Source organism: Salvelinus fontinalis, chromosome 34, assembly GCF_029448725.1.
Source record: "Salvelinus fontinalis isolate EN_2023a chromosome 34, ASM2944872v1, whole genome shotgun sequence".
Lineage (NCBI taxonomy): Eukaryota > Metazoa > Chordata > Actinopteri > Salmoniformes > Salmonidae > Salvelinus > Salvelinus fontinalis.
The window spans coordinates 16,171,735-16,192,984 of record NC_074698.1 but is presented as its reverse complement, the minus strand read 5'-3'; the positions used below and the strand labels follow the sequence as shown (position 1 = coordinate 16,192,984).

General features: G+C 53.2%; 1 protein-coding gene across 1 annotated transcript in view; it reads right to left on the bottom strand.

Annotated features, from left to right (window-relative positions):
- LOC129833290 (sphingosine kinase 1-like) overlaps positions 1-21,250 on the bottom strand; it is a 50,613-nt gene that overhangs the window by 15,700 nt on the left and 13,663 nt on the right. The gene's annotated exons all lie outside the window — the stretch shown is intronic.

Sequence of the window (21,250 nt, the reverse complement as noted above, 5' to 3'; positions counted from 1 at the left end):
TAGGGTTGTGGCTAGGGTTAGGGTTGTGGCTAGGGTAAGGGTTGTGGCTAGGGTAAGGGTTGTGGATAGGGTAAGGGTTGTGGCTAGGGTAAGGGTTGTGGCTAGGGTAAGGGATGTGGCTAGGGTAATGGTTGTGGCTAGGGTAATGGTTGTGGCTAGGGTAAGGGTAAGGGATGTAGCTAGGGTAATGGTTGTGGCTAGGGTAATGGTTGTGGCTAGGGTTAGGGTTGTGGCTAGGGTAAGGGATGTGGCTAGGGTAATGATTGTGGCTAGGGTAAGGGTTGTGGCTAGGGTAAGGGTTGTGGCTAGGGTAAGGGTAAGGGATGTAGCTAGGGTAATGGTTGTGGCTAGGGTAATGGTTGTGGCTAGGGTTAGGGTTGTGGCTAGGGTAATGGATGTGGCTATGGTAAGGGTTGTGGCTAGGGTAAGGGATGTGGCTCGGGTAAGGGATGTGGCTCGGGTAATGGTTGTGCCTAGGGTAATGGTTGTGGCTAGGGTAAGGGTTGTGGCTAGGGTAATGGTTGTGGCTAGGGTAAGGGTTGTGGCTAGGGTAAGGGTTGTGGCTAGGGTAAGGGTTGTGGCTAGGGTAAGGGATGTGGCTAGGGTAAGGGTTGTGGCTAGGGTAAGGGATGTGGCTAGGGTAATGGTTGTGGCTAGGGTAATGGTTGTGGCTAGAGTAATGGATGTGGCTATGGTAAGGGTTGTGGCTAGGGTAAGGGATGTGGCTCGGGTAAAGGATGTGGCTCGGGTAATGGTTGTGCCTAGGGTAAAGGTTGTGGCTAGGGTAATGGATGTGGCTATGGTAAGGGTTGTGGCTAGGGTAAGGGTTGTGGCTAGGGTAAGGGTTGTGGCTAGGGTAATGGTTGTGGCTAGGGTAAGGGATGTGGCTAGGGTAATGATTGTGGCTAGGGTAATGGTTGTGGCTAGGGTAAGGGTTGTGGCTAGGGTAAGGGATGTGGCTAGGGTAAGGGTTGTGGCTAGGGTAAGGGATGTGGCTAGGGTAAGGGATGTGGCTAGGATGTGGCTAGGGTAAGGGTTGTGGCTAGGGTAATGGTTGTGGCTAGGGTAAGGGTTGTGGCTAGGGTAAGGGTTGTGGCTAGGGTAATGGTTGTGGCTAGGGTAATGGTTGTGGCTAGGGTAATGGATGTGGCTATGGTAAGGGTTGTGGCTAGGGTAAGGGATGTGGCTCGGGTAAGGGATGTGGCTCGGGTAATGGTTGTGCCTAGGGTAATGGTTGTGGCTAGGGTAAGGGTTGTGGCTAGGGTAATGGTTGTGGCTAGGGTAAGGGTTGTGGCTAGGGTAAGGGTTGTGGCTAGGGTAAGGGTTGTGGCTAGGGTAAGGGATGTGGCTAGGGTAAGGGTTGTGGCTAGGGTAAGGGATGTGGCTAGGGTAATGGTTGTGGCTAGGGTAATGGTTGTGGCTAGAGTAATGGATGTGGCTATGGTAAGGGTTGTGGCTAGGGTAAGGGATGTGGCTCGGGTAAAGGATGTGGCTCGGGTAATGGTTGTGCCTAGGGTAATGGTTGTGGCTAGGGTAATGGATGTGGCTATGGTAAGGGTTGTGGCTAGGGTAAGGGTTGTGGCTAGGGTAAGGGTTGTGGCTAGGGTAATGGTTGTGGCTAGGGTAAGGGATGTGGCTAGGGTAATGATTGTGGCTAGGGTAATGGTTGTGGCTAGGGTAAGGGTTGTGGCTAGGGTAAGGGATGTGGCTAGGGTAAGGGTTGTGGCTAGGGTAAGGGATGTGGCTAGGGTAAGGGATGTGGCTAGGGTAAGGGATGTGGCTAGGATGTGGCTAGGGTAAGGGTTGTGGCTAGGGTAATGGTTGTGGCTAGGGTAAGGGTTGTGGCTAGGGTAAGGGTTGTGGCTAGGGTAAGGGATGTGGCTAGGGTAAGGGTTGTGGCTAGGGTAAGGGATGTGGCTAGGGTAATGGTTGTGGCTAGGGTAATGGTTGTGGCTAGAGTAATGGATGTGGCTATGGTAAGGGTTGTGGCTAGGGTAAGGGATGTGGCTCGGGTAAAGGATGTGGCTCGGGTAATGGTTGTGCCTAGGGTAATGGTTGTGGCTAGGGTAATGGATGTGGCTATGGTAAGGGTTGTGGCTAGGGTAAGGGTTGTGGCTAGGGTAAGGGTTGTGGCTAGGGTAATGGTTGTGGCTAGGGTAAGGGATGTGGCTAGGGTAATGATTGTGGCTAGGGTAATGGTTGTGGCTAGGGTAAGGGTTGTGGCTAGGGTAAGGGATGTGGCTAGGGTAAGGGTTGTGGCTAGGGTAAGGGATGTGGCTAGGGTAAGGGATGTGGCTAGGGTAAGGGATGTGGCTAGGATGTGGCTAGGGTAAGGGTTGTGGCTAGGGTAATGGTTGTGGCTAGGGTAAGGGTTGTGGCTAGGGTAAGGGTTGTGGCTAGGGTAAGGGATGTGGCTAGGGTAAGGGTTGTGGCTAGGGTAAGGGATGTGGCTAGGGTAAGGGATGTGGGTAGGGTAAGGGATGTGGCTAGGGTAAGGGTTGTGGCTAGGGTAAGGGTTGTGGCTAGGGTAAGGTATGTGGCTAGGGTAATGGATGTGGCTCAGGTAATGGTTGTGGCTAGGTTAAGGGATGTGGCTAGGGTAATGGTTGTGGCTAGGGTTAGGGTTGTGGCTAGGGTAAGGGTTGTGGCTAGGGTAAGGGTTGTGGCTAGGGTAAGGGTTGTGGCTAGGGTAAGGGTTGTGGCTAGGGTAAGGGATGTGGCTAGGGTAATGGTTGTGGCTAGGGTAATGGTTGTGGCTAGGGTAAGGGTAAGGGATGTAGCTAGGGTAATGGTTGTGGCTAGGGTAATGGTTGTGGCTAGGGTTAGGGTTGTGGCTAGGGTAATGGTTGTGGCTAGGGTAATGGATGTGGCTATGGTAAGGGTTGTGGCTAGGGTAAGGGATGTAGCTCGGGTAAGGGATGTGGCTCGGGTAATGGTTGTGCCTAGGGTAATGGTTGTGGCTAGGGTAAGGGTTGTGGCTAGGGTAATGGTTGTGGCTAGGGTAAGGGTTGTGGCTAGGGTAAGGGTTGTGGCTAGGGTAAGGGTTGTGGCTAGGGTAAGGGATGTGGCTAGGGTAAGGGTTGTGGCTAGGGTAAGGGATGTGGCTAGGGTAAGGGATGTGGGTAGGGTAAGGGATGTGGCTAGGGTAAGGGTTGTGGCTAGGGTAAGGGATGTGGCTAGGGTAATGGTTGTGGCTAGGGTAATGATTGTGGCTAGGGTAAGGGTAAGGGATGTAGCTAGGGTAATGGTTGTGGCTAGGGTAATGGTTGTGGCTAAGGTTAGGGTTGTGGCTAGGGTAAGGGATGTGGCTAGGGTAATGATTGTGGCTAGGGTAAGGGTTGTGGCTAGGGTAAGGGTTGTGGCTAGGGTAAGGGTAAGGGATGTAGCTAGGGTAATGGTTGTGGCTAGGGTAATGGTTGTGGCTAGGGTTAGGGTTGTGGCTAGGGTAATGGATGTGGCTATGGTAAGGGTTGTGGCTAGGGTAAGGGATGTGGCTCGGGTAAGGGATGTGGCTCGGGTAATGGTTGTGCCTAGGGTAATGGTTGTGGCTAGGGTAAGGGTTGTGGCTAGGGTAATGGTTGTGGCTAGGGTAAGGGTTGTGGCTAGGGTAAGGGTTGTGGCTAGGGTAAGGGTTGTGGCTAGGGTAAGGGATGTGGCTAGGGTAAGGGTTGTGGCTAGGGTAAGGGATGTGGCTAGGGTGATGGTTGTGGCTAGGGTAATGGTTGTGGCTAGAGTAATGGATGTGGCTATGGTAAGGGTTGTGGCTAGGGTAAGGGATGTGGCTCGGGTAAAGGATGTGGCTCGGGTAATGGTTGTGCCTAGGGTAATGGTTGTGGCTAGGGTAATGGATGTGGCTATGGTAAGGGTTGTAGCTAGGGTAAGGGTTGTGGCTAGGGTAAGGGTTGTGGCTAGGGTAATGGTTGTGGCTAGGGTAAGGGATGTGGCTAGGGTAATGATTGTGGCTAGGGTAATGGTTGTGGCTAGGGTAAGGGTTGTGGCTAGGGTAAGGGTTGTGGCTAGGGTAAGGGTTGTGGCTAGGGTAAGGGATGTGGCTAGGGTAAGGGATGTGGCTAGGATGTGGCTAGGGTAAGGGTTGTGGCTAGGGTAATGGTTGTGGCTAGGGTAAGGGTTGTGGCTAGGGTAAGGGTTGTGGCTAGGGTAAGGGATGTGGCTAGGGTAAGGGTTGTGGCTAGGGTAATGGTTGTGGCTAGGGTTAGGGTTGTGGCTAGGGTAAGGGATGTGGCTAGGGTAATGATTGTGGCTAGGGTAATGGTTGTGGCTAGGGTAAGGGTTGTGGCTAGGGTAAGGGTTGTGGCTAGGGTAAGGGTAAGGGATGTAGCTAGGGTAATGGTTGTGGCTAGGGTAATGGTTGTGGCTAGGGTTAGGGTTGTGGCTAGGGTAATGGTTGTGGCTAGGGTAATGGTTGTGGCTAGGGTAATGGATGTGGCTATGGTAAGGGTTGTGGCTAGGGTAATGGTTGTGGCTAGGGTAAGGGTTGTGGCTAGGGTAAGGGTTGTGGCTAGGGTAAGGGTTGTGGCTAGGGTAAGGGTTGTGGCTAGGGTAAGGGATGTGGCTAGGGTAAGGGTTGTGGCTAGGGTAATGGTTGTGGCTAGGGTTAGGGTTGTGGCTAGGGTAATGGATGTGGCTATGGTAAGGGTTGTGGCTAGGGTAAGGGATGTGGCTCGGGTAAGGGATGTGGCTCGGGTAATGGTTGTGCCTAGGGTAATGGTTGTGGCTAGGGTAAGGGTTGTGGCTAGGGTAATGGTTGTGGCTAGGGTAAGGGTTGTGGCTAGGGTAAGGGTTGTGGCTAGGGTAAGGGTTGTGGCTAGGGTAAGGGATGTGGCTAGGGTAAGGGTTGTGGCTAGGGTAAGGGATGTGGCTAGGGTAATGGTTGTGGCTAGGGTAATGGTTGTGGCTAGAGTAATGGATGTGGCTATGGTAAGGGTTGTGGCTAGGGTAAGGGATGTGGCTCGGGTAAAGGATGTGGCTCGGGTAATGGTTGTGCCTAGGGTAATGGTTGTGGCTAGGGTAATGGATGTGGCTATGGTAAGGGTTGTAGCTAGGGTAAGGGTTGTGGCTAGGGTAAGGGTTGTGGCTAGGGTAATGGTTGTGGCTAGGGTAAGGGATGTGGCTAGGGTAATGATTGTGGCTAGGGTAATGGTTGTGGCTAGGGTAAGGGTTGTGGCTAGGGTAAGGGATGTGGCTAGGGTAAGGGTTGTGGCTAGGGTAAGGGATGTGGCTAGGGTAAGGGATGTGGCTAGGGTAAGGGATGTGGCTAGGGTAAGGGATGTGGGTAGGGTAAGGGATGTGGCTAGGGTAATGGATGTGGCTATGGTAAGGGTTGTGGCTAGGGTAAGGGATGTGGCTCGGGTAAGGGATGTGGCTCGGGTAATGGTTGTGCCTAGGGTAATGGTTGTGGCTAGGGTAAGGGTTGTGGCTAGGGTAATGGTTGTGGCTAGGGTAAGGGTTGTGGCCAGGGTAAGGGTTGTGGCTAGGGTAAGGGTTGTGGCTAGGGTAAGGGATGTGGCTAGGGTAAGGGTTGTGGCTAGGGTAAGGGATGTGGCTAGGGTAATGGTTGTGGCTAGGGTAATGGTTGTGGCTAGAGTAATGGATGTGGCTATGGTAAGGGTTGTGGCTAGGGTAAGGGATGTGGCTCGGGTAAAGGATGTGGCTCGGGTAATGGTTGTGCCTAGGGTAATGGTTGTGGCTAGGGTAATGGATGTGGCTATGGTAAGGGTTGTAGCTAGGGTAAGGGTTGTGGCTAGGGTAAGGGTTGTGGCTAGGGTAATGGTTGTGGCTAGGGTAAGGGATGTGGCTAGGGTAATGATTGTGGCTAGGGTAATGGTTGTGGCTAGGGTAAGGGTTGTGGCTAGGGTAAGGGATGTGGCTAGGGTAAGGGTTGTGGCTAGGGTAAGGGATGTGGCTAGGGTAAGGGATGTGGCTAGGGTAAGGGATGTGGCTAGGGTAAGGGATGTGGGTAGGGTAAGGGATGTGGCTAGGGTAAGGGATGTGGCTAGGGTAAGGGATGTGGCTAGGGTAAGGGATGTGGGTAGGTTAAGGGATGTGGCTAGGGTAAGGGATGTGGCTAGGGTAAGGGTTGTGGCTAGGGTAAGGTATGTGGCTAGGGTAATGGATGTGGCTCGGGTAATGGTGTGGCTAGGGTAAGGGATGTGGCTAGGGTAATGGATGTGGCTCAGATAATGGTTGTGGCTAGGTTAAGGGATGTGGCTAGGGTAATGGTTGTGGCTAGGGTTAGGGTTGTGGCTAGGGTTAGGGTTGTGGCTAGGGTAAGGGTTGTGGCTAGGGTAAGGGTTGTGGATAGGGTAAGGGTTGTGGCTAGGGTAAGGGTTGTGGCTAGGGTAAGGGATGTGGCTAGGGTAATGGTTGTGGCTAGGGTAATGGTTGTGGCTAGGGTAAGGGTAAGGGATGTAGCTAGGGTAATGGTTGTGGCTAGGGTAATGGTTGTGGCTAGGGTTAGGGTTGTGGCTAGGGTAAGGGATGTGGCTAGGGTAATGATTGTGGCTAGGGTAAGGGTTGTGGCTAGGGTAAGGGTTGTGGCTAGGGTAAGGGTAAGGGATGTAGCTAGGGTAATGGTTGTGGCTAGGGTAATGGTTGTGGCTAGGGTTAGGGTTGTGGCTAGGGTAATGGATGTGGCTATGGTAAGGGTTGTGGCTAGGGTAAGGGATGTGGCTCGGGTAAGGGATGTGGCTCGGGTAATGGTTGTGCCTAGGGTAATGGTTGTGGCTAGGGTAAGGGTTGTGGCTAGGGTAATGGTTGTGGCTAGGGTAAGGGTTGTGGCTAGGGTAAGGGATGTGGCTCGGGTAAGGGTTGTGGCTAGGGTAAGGGATGTGGCTAGGGTAATGGTTGTGGCTAGGGTAATGGTTGTGGCTAGAGTAATGGATGTGGCTATGGTAAGGGTTGTGGCTAGGGTAAGGGATGTGGCTCGGGTAAAGGATGTGGCTCGGGTAATGGTTGTGCCTAGGGTAAAGGTTGTGGCTAGGGTAATGGATGTGGCTATGGTAAGGGTTGTGGCTAGGGTAAGGGTTGTGGCTAGGGTAAGGGTTGTGGCTAGGGTAATGGTTGTGGCTAGGGTAAGGGATGTGGCTAGGGTAATGATTGTGGCTAGGGTAATGGTTGTGGCTAGGGTAAGGGTTGTGGCTAGGGTAAGGGATGTGGCTAGGGTAAGGGTTGTGGCTAGGGTAAGGGATGTGGCTAGGGTAAGGGATGTGGCTAGGATGTGGCTAGGGTAAGGGTTGTGGCTAGGGTAATGGTTGTGGCTAGGGTAAGGGTTGTGGCTAGGGTAAGGGTTGTGGCTAGGGTAATGGTTGTGGCTAGGGTAATGGTTGTGGCTAGGGTAATGGATGTGGCTATGGTAAGGGTTGTGGCTAGGGTAAGGGATGTGGCTCGGGTAAGGGATGTGGCTCGGGTAATGGTTGTGCCTAGGGTAATGGTTGTGGCTAGGGTAAGGGTTGTGGCTAGGGTAATGGTTGTGGCTAGGGTAAGGGTTGTGGCTAGGGTAAGGGTTGTGGCTAGGGTAAGGGTTGTGGCTAGGGTAAGGGATGTGGCTAGGGTAAGGGTTGTGGCTAGGGTAAGGGATGTGGCTAGGGTAATGGTTGTGGCTAGGGTAATGGTTGTGGCTAGAGTAATGGATGTGGCTATGGTAAGGGTTGTGGCTAGGATAAGGGATGTGGCTCGGGTAAAGGATGTGGCTCGGGTAATGGTTGTGCCTAGGGTAATGGTTGTGGCTAGGGTAATGGATGTGGCTATGGTAAGGGTTGTGGCTAGGGTAAGGGTTGTGGCTAGGGTAAGGGTTGTGGCTAGGGTAATGGTTGTGGCTAGGGTAAGGGTTGTGGCTAGGGTAAGGGATGTGGCTAGGGTAAGGGAAGTGGCTAGGGTAAGGGATGTGGCTAGGATGTGGCTAGGGTAAGGGTTGTGGCTAGGGTAATGGTTGTGGCTAGGGTAAGGGTTGTGGCTAGGGTAAGGGTTGTGGCTAGGGTAAGGGATGTGGCTAGGGTAAGGGTTGTGGCTAGGGTAAGGGATGTGGCTAGGGTAAGGGATGTGGGTAGGTTAAGGGATGTGGCTAGGGTAAGGGTTGTGGCTAGGGTAAGGGTTGTGGCTAGGGTAAGGTATGTGGCTAGGGTAATGGATGTGGCTCAGGTAATGGTTGTGGCTAGGTTAAGGGATGTGGCTAGGGTAATGGTTGTGGCTAGGTTTAGGGTTGTGGCTAGGGTAAGGGTTGTGGCTAGGGTAAGGGTTGTGGCTAGGGTAAGGGTTGTGGCTAGGGTAAGGGTTGTGGCTAGGGTAAGGGATGTGGCTAGGGTAATGGTTGTGGCTAGGGTAATGGTTGTGGCTAGGGTAAAGGTAAGGGATGTAGCTAGGGTAATGGTTGTGGCTAGGGTAATGGTTGTGGCTAGGGTTAGGGTTGTGGCTAGGGTAATGGTTGTGGCTAGGGTAATGGTTGTGGCTAGGGTAATGGATGTGGCTATGGTAAGGGTTGTGGCTAGGGTAAGGGATGTGGCTCGGGTAAGGGATGTGGCTCGGGTAATGGTTGTGCCTAGGGTAATGGTTGTGGCTAGGGTAAGGGTTGTGGCTAGGGTAATGGTTGTGGCTAGGGTAAGGGTTGTGGCTAGGGTAAGGGTTGTGGCTAGGGTAAGGGTTGTGGCTAGGGTAAGGGATGTGGCTAGGGTAAGGGTTGTGGCTAGGGTAAGGGATGTGGCTAGGGTAAGGGATGTGGGTAGGGTAAGGGATGTGGCTAGGGTAAGGGTTGTGGCTAGGGTAAGGGATGTGGCTAGGGTAATGGTTGTGGCTAGGGTAATGATTGTGGCTAGGGTAAGGGTAAGGGATGTAGCTAGGGTAATGGTTGTGGCTAGGGTAATGGTTGTGGCTAAGGTTAGGGTTGTGGCTAGGGTAAGGGATGTGGCTAGGGTAATGATTGTGGCTAGGGTAAGGGTTGTGGCTAGGGTAAGGGTTGTGGCTAGGGTAAGGGTAAGGGATGTAGCTAGGGTAATGGTTGTGGCTAGGGTAATGGTTGTGGCTAGGGTTAGGGTTGTGGCTAGGGTAATGGATGTGGCTATGGTAAGGGTTGTGGCTAGGGTAAGGGATGTGGCTCGGGTAATGGTTGTGCCTAGGGTAATGGTTGTGGCTAGGGTAAGGGTTGTGGCTAGGGTAATGGTTGTGGCTAGGGTAAGGGTTGTGGCTAGGGTAAGGGTTGTGGCTAGGGTAAGGGTTGTGGCTAGGGTAAGGGATGTGGCTAGGGTAAGGGTTGTGGCTAGGGTAAGGGATGTGGCTAGGGTAATGGTTGTGGCTAGGGTAATGGTTGTGGCTAGAGTAATGGATGTGGCTATGGTAAGGGTTGTGGCTAGGGTAAGGGATGTGGCTCGGGTAAAGGATGTGGCTCGGGTAATGGTTGTGCCTAGGGTAATGGTTGTGGCTAGGGTAATGGATGTGGCTATGGTAAGGGTTGTAGCTAGGGTAAGGGTTGTGGCTAGGGTAAGGGTTGTGGCTAGGGTAATGGTTGTGGCTAGGGTAAGGGATGTGGCTAGGGTAATGATTGTGGCTAGGGTAATGGTTGTGGCTAGGGTAAGGGTTGTGGCTAGGGTAAGGGATGTGGCTAGGGTAAGGGTTGTGGCTAGGGTAAGGGATGTGGCTAGGGTAAGGGATGTGGCTAGGATGTGGCTAGGGTAAGGGTTGTGGCTAGGGTAATGGTTGTGGCTAGGGTAAGGGTTGTGGCTAGGGTAAGGGTTGTGGCTAGGGTAAGGGATGTGGCTAGGGTAAGGGTTGTGGCTAGGGTAATGGTTGTGGCTAGGGTTAGGGTTGTGGCTAGGGTAAGGGATGTGGCTAGGGTAATGATTGTGGCTAGGGTAATGGTTGTGGCTAGGGTAAGGGTTGTGGCTAGGGTAAGGGTTGTGGCTAGGGTAAGGGTAAGGGATGTAGCTAGGGTAATGGTTGTGGCTAGGGTAATGGTTGTGGCTAGGGTTAGGGTTGTGGCTAGGGTAATGGTTGTGGCTAGGGTAATGGTTGTGGCTAGGGTAATGGATGTGGCTATGGTAAGGGTTGTGGCTAGGGTAAGGGATGTGGCTCGGGTAAGGGATGTGGCTCGGGTAATGGTTGTGCCTAGGGTAATGGTTGTGGCTAGGGTAAGGGTTGTGGCTAGGGTAAGGGTTGTGGCTAGGGTAAGGGTTGTGGCTAGGGTAAGGGTTGTGGCTAGGGTAAGGGATGTGGCTAGGGTAAGGGTTGTGGCTAGGGTAATGGTTGTGGCTAGGGTTAGGGTTGTGGCTAGGGTAATGGATGTGGCTATGGTAAGGGTTGTGGCTAGGGTAAGGGATGTGGCTCGGGTAAGGGATGTGGCTCGGGTAATGGTTGTGCCTAGGGTAATGGTTGTGGCTAGGGTAAGGGTTGTGGCTAGGGTAATGGTTGTGGCTAGGGTAAGGGTTGTGGCTAGGGTAAGGGTTGTGGCTAGGGTAAGGGTTGTGGCTAGGGTAAGGGATGTGGCTAGGGTAAGGGTTGTGGCTAGGGTAAGGGATGTGGCTAGGGTAATGGTTGTGGCTAGGGTAATGGTTGTGGCTAGAGTAATGGATGTGGCTAGGGTAAGGGTTGTGGCTAGGGTAAGGGATGTGGCTCGGGTAAAGGATGTGGCTCGGGTAATGGTTGTGCCTAGGGTAATGGTTGTGGCTAGGGTAATGGATGTGGCTATGGTAAGGGTTGTAGCTAGGGTAAGGGTTGTGGCTAGGGTAAGGGTTGTGGCTAGGGTAATGGTTGTGGCTAGGGTAAGGGATGTGGCTAGGGTAATGATTGTGGCTAGGGTAATGGTTGTGGCTAGGGTGAGGGTTGTGGCTAGGGTAAGGGATGTGGCTAGGGTAAGGGTTGTGGCTAGGGTAATGGTTGTGGCTAGGGTTAGGGTTGTGGCTAGGGTAAGGGATGTGGCTAGGGTAATGATTGTGGCTAGGGTAATGGTTGTGGCTAGGGTAAGGGTTGTGGCTAGGGTAAGGGTTGTGGCTAGGGTAAGGGTAAGGGATGTAGCTAGGGTAATGGTTGGGGCTAGGGTAATGGTTGGGGCTAGGGTTAGGGTTGTGGCTAGGGTAATGGATGTGGCTAGGGTAATGGTTGTGGCTAGGGTAATGGATGTGGCTTGGGTAAGGGATGTGGCTCGGGTAATGGTTGTGCCTAGGGTAATGGTTGTGGCTAGGGTAAGGGTTGTGGCTAGGGTAAGGGTTGTGGCTAGGGTAAGGGTTGTGGCTAGGGTAAGGGTTGTGGCTAGGGTAATGGATGTGGCTAGGGTAAGGGTTGTGGCTAGGGTAATGGTTGTGGCTAGGGTTAGGGTTGTGGCTAGGGTAATGGATGTGGCTATGGTAAGGGTTGTGGCTAGGGTAAGGGATGTGGCTCGGGTAAGGGATGTGGCTCGGGTAATGGTTGTGCCTAGGGTAATGGTTGTGGCTAGGGTAAGGGTTGTGGCTAGGGTAAGGGTTGTGGCTAGGGTAAGGGTTGTGGCTAGGGTAAGGGTTGGGGCTAGGGTAAGGGTTGTGGCTAGGGTAAGGGATGTGGCTAGGGTAAGGGTTGTGGCTAGGGTAAGGGATGTGGCTAGGGTAATGGTTGTGGCTAGGGTAATGGTTGTGGCTAGAGTAATGGATGTGGCTATGGTAAGGGTTGTGGCTAGGGTAAGGGATGTGGCTCGGGTAAAGGATGTGGCTCGGGTAATGGTTGTGCCTAGGGTAATGGTTGTGGCTAGGGTAATGGATGTGGCTATGGTAAGGGTTGTAGCTAGGGTAAGGGTTGTGGCTAGGGTAAGGGTTGTGGCTAGGGTAATGGTTGTGGCTAGGGTAAGGGATGTGGCTAGGGTAATGATTGTGGCTAGGGTAATGGTTGTGGCTAGGGTAAGGGTTGTGGCTAGGGTAAGGGATGTGGCTAGGGTAAGGGTTGTGGCTAGGGTAAGGGATGTGGCTAGGGTAAGGGATGTGGCTAGGATGTGGCTAGGGTAAGGGTTGTGGCTAGGGTAATGGTTGTGGCTAGGGTAAGGGTTGTGGCTAGGGTAAGGGTTGTGGCTAGGGTAAGGGATGTGGCTAGGGTAAGGGTTGTGGCTAGGGTAATGGTTGTGGCTAGGGTTAGGGTTGTGGCTAGGGTAAGGGATGTGGCTAGGGTAATGATTGTGGCTAGGGTAATGGTTGTGGCTAGGGTAAGGGTTGTGGCTAGGGTAAGGGTTGTGGCTAGGGTAAGGGTAAGGGATGTAGCTAGGGTAATGGTTGTGGCTAGGGTAATGGTTGTGGCTAGGGTTAGGGTTGTGGCTAGGGTAATGGTTGTGGCTAGGGTAATGGTTGTGGCTAGGGTAATGGATGTGGCTATGGTAAGGGTTGTGGCTAGGGTAAGGGATGTGGCTCGGGTAAGGGATGTGGCTCGGGTAATGGTTGTGCCTAGGGTAATGGTTGTGGCTAGGGTAAGGGTTGTGGCTAGGGTAAGGGTTGTGGCTAGGGTAAGGGTTGTGGCTAGGGTAAGGGTTGTGGCTAGGGTAAGGGATGTGGCTAGGGTAAGGGTTGTGGCTAGGGTAATGGTTGTGGCTAGGGTTAGGGTTGTGGCTAGGGTAATGGATGTGGCTATGGTAAGGGTTGTGGCTAGGGTAAGGGATGTGGCTCGGGTAAGGGATGTGGCTCGGGTAATGGTTGTGCCTAGGGTAATGGTTGTGGCTAGGGTAAGGGTTGTGGCTAGGGTAATGGTTGTGGCTAGGGTAAGGGTTGTGGCTAGGGTAAGGGTTGTGGCTAGGGTAAGGGTTGTGGCTAGGGTAAGGGATGTGGCTAGGGTAAGGGTTGTGGCTAGGGTAAGGGATGTGGCTAGGGTAATGGTTGTGGCTAGGGTAATGGTTGTGGCTAGAGTAATGGATGTGGCTAGGGTAAGGGTTGTGGCTAGGGTAAGGGATGTGGCTCGGGTAAAGGATGTGGCTCGGGTAATGGTTGTGCCTAGGGTAATGGTTGTGGCTAGGGTAATGGATGTGGCTATGGTAAGGGTTGTAGCTAGGGTAAGGGTTGTGGCTAGGGTAAGGGTTGTGGCTAGGGTAATGGTTGTGGCTAGGGTAAGGGATGTGGCTAGGGTAATGATTGTGGCTAGGGTAATGGTTGTGGCTAGGGTGAGGGTTGTGGCTAGGGTAAGGGATGTGGCTAGGGTAAGGGTTGTGGCTAGGGTAATGGTTGTGGCTAGGGTTAGGGTTGTGGCTAGGGTAAGGGATGTGGCTAGGGTAATGATTGTGGCTAGGGTAATGGTTGTGGCTAGGGTAAGGGTTGTGGCTAGGGTAAGGGTTGTGGCTAGGGTAAGGGTAAGGGATGTAGCTAGGGTAATGGTTGGGGCTAGGGTAATGGTTGGGGCTAGGGTTAGGGTTGTGGCTAGGGTAATGGATGTGGCTAGGGTAATGGTTGTGGCTAGGGTAATGGATGTGGCTTGGGTAAGGGATGTGGCTCGGGTAATGGTTGTGCCTAGGGTAATGGTTGTGGCTAGGGTAAGGGTTGTGGCTAGGGTAAGGGTTGTGGCTAGGGTAAGGGTTGTGGCTAGGGTAAGGGTTGTGGCTAGGGTAATGGATGTGGCTAGGGTAAGGGTTGTGGCTAGGGTAATGGTTGTGGCTAGGGTTAGGGTTGTGGCTAGGGTAATGGATGTGGCTATGGTAAGGGTTGTGGCTAGGGTAAGGGATGTGGCTCGGGTAAGGGATGTGGCTCGGGTAATGGTTGTGCCTAGGGTAATGGTTGTGGCTAGGGTAAGGGTTGTGGCTAGGGTAAGGGTTGTGGCTAGGGTAAGGGTTGTGGCTAGGGTAAGGGTTGGGGCTAGGGTAAGGGTTGTGGCTAGGGTAAGGGATGTGGCTAGGGTAAGGGTTGTGGCTAGGGTAAGGGATGTGGCTAGGGTAATGGTTGTGGCTAGGGTAATGGTTGTGGCTAGAGTAATGGATGTGGCTATGGTAAGGGTTGTGGCTAGGGTAAGGGATGTGGCTCGGGTAAAGGATGTGGCTCGGGTAATGGTTGTGCCTAGGGTAATGGTTGTGGCTAGGGTAATGGATGTGGCTATGGTAAGGGTTGTAGCTAGGGTAAGGGTTGTGGCTAGGGTAAGGGTTGTGGCTAGGGTAATGGTTGTGGCTAGGGTAAGGGATGTGGCTAGGGTAATGATTGTGGCTAGGGTAATGGTTGTGGCTAGGGTAAGGGTTGTGGCTAGGGTAAGGGATGTGGCTAGGGTAAGGGTTGTGGCTAGGGTAAGGGATGTGGCTAGGGTAAGGGATGTGGCTAGGATGTGGCTAGGGTAAGGGTTGTGGCTAGGGTAATGGTTGTGGCTAGGGTAAGGGTTGTGGCTAGGGTAAGGGTTGTGGCTAGGGTAAGGGATGTGGCTAGGGTAAGGGTTGTGGCTAGGGTAATGGTTGTGGCTAGGGTTAGGGTTGTGGCTAGGGTAAGGGATGTGGCTAGGGTAATGATTGTGGCTAGGGTAATGGTTGTGGCTAGGGTAAGGGTTGTGGCTAGGGTAAGGGTTGTGGCTAGGGTAAGGGTAAGGGATGTAGCTAGGGTAATGGTTGTGGCTAGGGTAATGGTTGTGGCTAGGGTTAGGGTTGTGGCTAGGGTAATGGTTGTGGCTAGGGTAATGGTTGTGGCTAGGGTAATGGATGTGGCTATGGTAAGGGTTGTGGCTAGGGTAAGGGATGTGGCTCGGGTAAGGGATGTGGCTCGGGTAATGGTTGTGCCTAGGGTAATGGTTGTGGCTAGGGTAAGGGTTGTGGCTAGGGTAAGGGTTGTGGCTAGGGTAAGGGTTGTGGCTAGGGTAAGGGTTGTGGCTAGGGTAAGGGATGTGGCTAGGGTAAGGGTTGTGGCTAGGGTAATGGTTGTGGCTAGGGTTAGGGTTGTGGCTAGGGTAATGGATGTGGCTATGGTAAGGGTTGTGGCTAGGGTAAGGGATGTGGCTCGGGTAAGGGATGTGGCTCGGGTAATGGTTGTGCCTAGGGTAATGGTTGTGGCTAGGGTAAGGGTTGTGGCTAGGGTAATGGTTGTGGCTAGGGTAAGGGTTGTGGCTAGGGTAAGGGTTGTGGCTAGGGTAAGGGTTGTGGCTAGGGTAAGGGATGTGGCTAGGGTAAGGGTTGTGGCTAGGGTAAGGGATGTGGCTAGGGTAATGGTTGTGGCTAGGGTAATGGTTGTGGCTAGAGTAATGGATGTGGCTAGGGTAAGGGTTGTGGCTAGGGTAAGGGATGTGGCTCGGGTAAAGGATGTGGCTCGGGTAATGGTTGTGCCTAGGGTAATGGTTGTGGCTAGGGTAATGGATGTGGCTATGGTAAGGGTTGTAGCTAGGGTAAGGGTTGTGGCTAGGGTAAGGGTTGTGGCTAGGGTAATGGTTGTGGCTAGGGTAAGGGATGTGGCTAGGGTAATGATTGTGGCTAGGGTAATGGTTGTGGCTAGGGTGAGGGTTGTGGCTAGGGTAAGGGATGTGGCTAGGGTAAGGGTTGTGGCTAGGGTAAGGGATGTGGCTAGGGTAAGGGATGTGGCTAGGATGTGGCTAGGGTAAGGGTTGTGGCTAGGGTAATGGTTGTGGCTAGGGTAAGGGTTGTGGCTAGGGTAAGGGTTGTGGCTAGGGTAAGGGATGTGGCTAGGGTAAGGGTTGTGGCTAGGGTAATGGTTGTGGCTAGGGTTAGGGTTGTGGCTAGGGTAAGGGATGTGGCTAGGGTAATGATTGTGGCTAGGGTAATGGTTGTGGCTAGGGTAAGGGTTGTGGCTAGGGTAAGGGTTGTGGCTAGGGTAAGGGTAAGGGATGTAGCTAGGGTAATGGTTGTGGCTAGGGTAATGGTTGGGGCTATGGTTAGGGTTGTGGCTAGGGTAATGGTTGTGGCTAGGGTAATGGTTGTGGCTAGGGTAATGGATGTGGCTATGGTAAGGGTTGTGGCTAGGGTAAGGGATGTGGCTCGGGTAAGGGATGTGGCTCGGGTAATGGTTGTGCCTAGGGTAATGGTTGTGGCTAGGGTAAGGGTTGTGGCTAGGGTAAGGGTTGTGGCTAGGGTAAGGGTTGTGGCTAGGGTAAGGGTTGTGGCTAGGGTAATGGATGTGGCTAGGGTAAGGGTTGTGGCTAGGGTAATGGTTGTGGCTAGGGTTAGGGTTGTGGCTAGGGTAATGGATGTGGCTATGGTAAGGGTTGTGGCTAGGGTAAGGGATGTGGCTCGGGTAAGGGATGTGGCTCGGGTAATGGTTGTGCCTAGGGTAATGGTTGTGGCTAGGGTAAGGGTTGTGGCTAGGGTAAGGGTTGTGGCTAGGGTAAGGGTTGTGGCTAGGGTAAGGGTTGTGGCTAGGGTAAGGGTTGTGGCTAGGGTAAGGGATGTGGCTAGGGTAAGGGTTGTGGCTAGGGTAAGGGATGTGGCTAGGGTAATGGTTGTGGCTAGGGTAATGGTTGTGGCTAGAGTAATGGATGTGGCTATGGTAAGGGTTGTGGCTAGGGTAAGGGATGTGGCTCGGGTAAAGGATGTGGCTCGGGTAATGGTTGTGCCTAGGGTAATGGTTGTGGCTAGGGTAATGGATGTGGCTATGGTAAGGGTTGTAGCTAGGGTAAGGGTTGTGGCTAGGGTAAGGGTTGTGGCTAGGGTAATGGTTGTGGCTAGGGTAAGGGATGTGGCTAGGGTAATGATTGTGGCTAGGGTAATGGTTGTGGCTAGGGTAAGGGTTGTGGCTAGGGTAAGGGATGTGGCTAGGGTAAGGGTTGTGGCTAGGGTAAGGGATGTGGCTAGGGTAAGGGATGTGGCTAGGATGTGGCTAGGGTAAGGGTTGTGGCTAGGGTAATGGTTGTGGCTAGGGTAAGGGTTGTGGCTAGGGTAAGGGTTGTGGCTAGGGTAAGGGATGTGGCTAGGGTAAGGGTTGTGGCTAGGGTAATGGTTGTGGCTAGGGTTAGGGTTGTGGCTAGGGTAAGGGATGTGGCTAGGGTAATGATTGTGGCTAGGGTAATGGTTGTGGCTAGGGTAAGGGTTGTGGCTAGGGTAAGGGTTGTGGCTAGGGTAAGGGTAAGGGATGTAGCTAGGGTAATGGTTGTGGCTAGGGTAATGGTTGTGGCTAGGGTTAGGGTTGTGGCTAGGGTAATGGTTGTGGCTAGGGTAATGGTTGTGGCTAGGGTAATGGATGTGGCTATGGTAAGGGTTGTGGCTAGGGTAAGGGATGTGGCTCGGGTAAGGGATGTGGCTCGGGTAATGGTTGTGCCTAGGGTAATGGTTGTGGCTAGGGTAAGGGTTGTGGCTAGGGTAAGGGTTGTGGCTAGGGTAAGGGTTGTGGCTAGGGTAAGGGTTGTGGCTAGGGTAAGGGATGTGGCTAGGGTAAGGATTGTGGCTAGGGTAAGGGTTGTGGCTAGGGTAAGGGATGTGGCTAGGGTAATGGTTGTGGCTAGGGTAATGGTTGTGGCTAGAGTAATGGATGTGGCTATGGTAAGGGTTGTGGCTAGGGTAAGGGATGTGGCTCGGGTAAAGGATGTGGCTCGGGTAATGGTTGTGCCTAGGGTAATGGTTGTGGCTAGGGTAATGGATGTGGCTATGGTAAGGGTTGTGGCTAGGGTAAGGGTTGTGGCTAGGGTAAGGGTTGTGGCTAGGGTAATGGTTGTGGCTAGGGTAAGGGATGTGGCTAGGGTAATGATTGTGGCTAGGGTAATGGTTGTGGCTAGGGTAAGGGTTGTGGCTAGGGTAAGGGATGTGGCTAGGGTAAGGGTTGTGGCTAGGGTAAGGGATGTGGCTAGGGTAAGGGATGTGGCTAGGGTAAGGGATGTGGCTAGGATGTGGCTAGGGTAAGGGTTGTGGCTAGGGTAATGGTTGTGGCTAGGGTAAGGGTTGTGGCTAGGGTAAGGGTTGTGGCTAGGGTAAGGGATGTGGCTAGGGTAAGGGTTGTGGCTAGGGTAAGGGATGTGGCTAGGGTAAGGGATGTGGGTAGGGTAAGGGATGTGGCTAGGGTAAGGGTTGTGGCTAGGGTAAGGGTTGTGGCTAGGGTAAGGTATGTGGCTAGGGTAATGGATGTGGCTCAGGTAATGGTTGTGGCTAGGTTAAGGGATGTGGCTAGGGTAATGGTTGTGGCTAGGGTTAGGGTTGTGGCTAGGGTAAGGGTTGTGGCTAGGGTAAGGGTTGTGGCTAGGGTAAGGGTTGTGGCTAGGGTAAGGGTTGTGGCTAGGGTAAGGGATGTGGCTAGGGTAATGGTTGTGGCTAGGGTAATGGTTGTGGCTAGGGTAAGGGTAAGGGATGTAGCTAGGGTAATGGTTGTGGCTAGGGTAATGGTTGTGGCTAGGGTTAGGGTTGTGGCTAGGGTAATGGTTGTGGCTAGGGTAATGGTTGTGGCTAGGGTAATGGATGTGGCTATGGTAAGGGTTGTGGCTAGGGTAAGGGATGTGGCTCGGGTAAGGGATGTGGCTCGGGTAATGGTTGTGCCTAGGGTAATGGTTGTGGCTAGGGTAAGGGTTGTGGCTAGGGTAATGGTTGTGGCTAGGGTAAGGGTTGTGGCTAGGGTAAGTGTTGTGGCTAGGGTAAGGGTTGTGGCTAGGGTAAGGGATGTGGCTAGGGTATGGGTTGTGGCTAGGGTAAGGGATGTGGGTAGGGTAAGGGATGTGGCTAGGGTAAGGGATGTGGCTAGGGTAAGGGTTGTGGCTAGGGTAATGGTTGTGGCTAGGGTTAGGGTTGTGGCTAGGGTAATGGTTGTGGCTAGGGTAATGGTTGTGGCTAGGGTAATGGATGTGGCTATGGTAAGGGTTGTGGCTAGGGTAAGGGATGTGGCTCGGGTAAGGGATGTGGCTCGGGTAATGGTTGTGCCTAGGGTAATGGTTGTGGCTAGGGTAAGGGTTGTGGCTAGGGTAATGGTTGTGGCTAGGGTAAGGGTTGTGGCTAGGGTAAGGGTTGTGGCTAGGGTAAGGGTTGTGGCTAGGGTAAGGGATGTGGCTAGGGTAAGGGTTGTGGCTAGGGTAAGGGATGTGGCTAGGGTAAGGGATGTGGCTAGGGTAAGGGTTGTGGCTAGGGTAAGGGATGTGGCTAGGGTAATAGTTGTGGCTAGGGTAATGGATGTGGCTATGGTAAGGGTTGTGGCTAGGGTAAGGGATGTGGCACGGGTAAGGGATGTGGCTCGGGTAATGGTTGTGCCTAGGGTAATGGTTGTGGCTAGGGTAATGGATTTGGCTATGGTAAGGGTTGTGGCTAGGGTAAGGGTTGTGGCTACGGTAAGGGTTGTGGCTAGGGTAAGGGTTGTGGCTAGGGTAAGGGATGTGGCTAGGGTAAGGGATGTGGCTAGGGTAATGATTGTGGCTAGGGTAATGGTTGTGGCTAGGGTAAGGGTTGTGGCTAGGGTAAGGGATGTGGCTAGGGTAATGATTGTGGCTAGGGTAATGGTTGTGGCTAGGGTAAGGGTTGTGGCTAGGGTAAGGGTTGTGGCTAGGGTAAGGGATGTGGCTAGGGTAAGGGTTGTGGCTAGGGTAAGGGATGTGGCTAGGGTAAGGGATGTGGCTAGGGTAAGGGTTGTGGCTAGGGTAAGGGATGTGGCTAGGGTAAGTAAGGGATGTGGCTAGGGTAAGGGATGTGGCTAGGGTAAGGGTTGTGGCTAGGGTAAGGTATGTGGCTAGGGTAAGGGATGTGGCTAGGGTAAGGGTTGTGGCTAGGGTAAGGGTTGTGGCTAGGGTAAGGGATGTGGCTAGGGTAAGGGATGTGGCTAGGGTAAGGGTTGTGGCTAGGGTAAGGGATGTGGCTAGGGTAAGGGTTGTGGCTAGGGTAAGGGATGTGGCTAGGGTAAGGGATGTGGCTAGGGTAAGGGATGTGGGTAGGGTAAGGGATGTGGCTAGGGTAAGGGTTGTGGCTAGGGTAAGGGTTGTGGCTAGGGTAAGGTATGTGGCTAGGGTAATGGATGTGGCTCAGGTAATGGTTGTGGCTAGGTTAAGGGATGTGGCTAGGGTAATGGTTGTGGCTAGGGTTAGGGTTGTGGCTAGGGTAAGGGTTGTGGCTAGGGTAAGGGTTGTGGATAGGGTAAGGGTTGTGGCTAGGGTAAGGGTTGTGGCTAGGGTAAGGGATGTGGCTAGGGTAATGGTTGTGGCTAGGGTAATGGTTGTGGCTAGGGTAAGGGTAAGGGATGTAGCTAGGGTAATGGTTGTGGCTAGGGTAATGGTTGTGGCTAGGGTTAGGGTTGTGGCTAGGGTAATGGTTGTGGCTAGGGTAATGGTTGTGGCTAGGGTAATGGATGTGGCTATGGTAAGGGTTGTGGCTAGGGTAAGGGATGTGGCTCGGGTAAGGGATGTGGCTCGGGTAATGGTTGTGCCTAGGGTAATGGTTGTGGCTAGGGTAAGGGATGTGGCTAGGGTATGGGTTGTGGCTAGGGTAAGGGATGTGGCTAGGGTAAGGGATGTGGCTAGGGTAAGGGATGTGGCTAGGGTAAGGGATGTGGCTAGGGTAAGGGTTGTGGCTAGGGTAATGGTTGTGGCTAGGGTTAGGGTTGTGGCTAGGGTAATGGTTGTGGCTAGGGTAATGGTTGTGGCTAGGGTAATGGATGTGGCTATGGTAAGGGTTGTGGCTAGGGTAAGGGATGTGGCTCGGGTAAGGGATGTGGCTCGGGTAATGGTTGTGCCTAGGGTAATGGTTGTGGCTAGGGTAAGGGTTGTGGCTAGGGTAATGGTTGTGGCTAGGGTAAGGGTTGTGGCTAGGGTAAGGGTTGTGGCTAGGGTAAGGGTTGTGGCTAGGGTAAGGGATGTGGCTAGGGTAAGGGTTGTGGCTAGGGTAAGGGATGTGGCTAGGGTAAGGGATGTGGCTAGGGTAAGGGTTGTGGCTAGGGTAAGGGATGTGGCTAGGGTAATGGTTGTGGCTATGGTAAGGGTTGTGGCTAGGGTAAGGGATGTGGCACGGGTAAGGGATGTGGCTCGGGTAATGGTTGTGCCTAGGGTAATGGTTGTGGCTAGGGTAATGGATTTGGCTATGGTAAGGGTTGTGGCTAGGGTAAGGGTTGTGGCTACGGTAAGGGTTGTGGCTAGGGTAAGGGTTGTGGCTAGGGTAAGGGATGTGGCTAGGGTAAGGGATGTGGCTAGGGTAATGATTGTGGCTAGGGTAATGGTTGTGGCTAGGGTAAGGGTTGTGGCTAGGGTAAGGGGTGTGGCTAGGGTAATGATTGTGGCTAGGGTAATGGTTGTGGCTAGGGTAAGGGTTGTGGCTAGGGTAAGGGTTGTGGCTAGGGTAAGGGATGTGGCTAGGGTAAGGGTTGTGGCTAGGGTAAGGGATGTGGCTAGGGTAAGGGATGTGGCTAGGGTAAGGGTTGTGGCTAGGGTAAGGGAT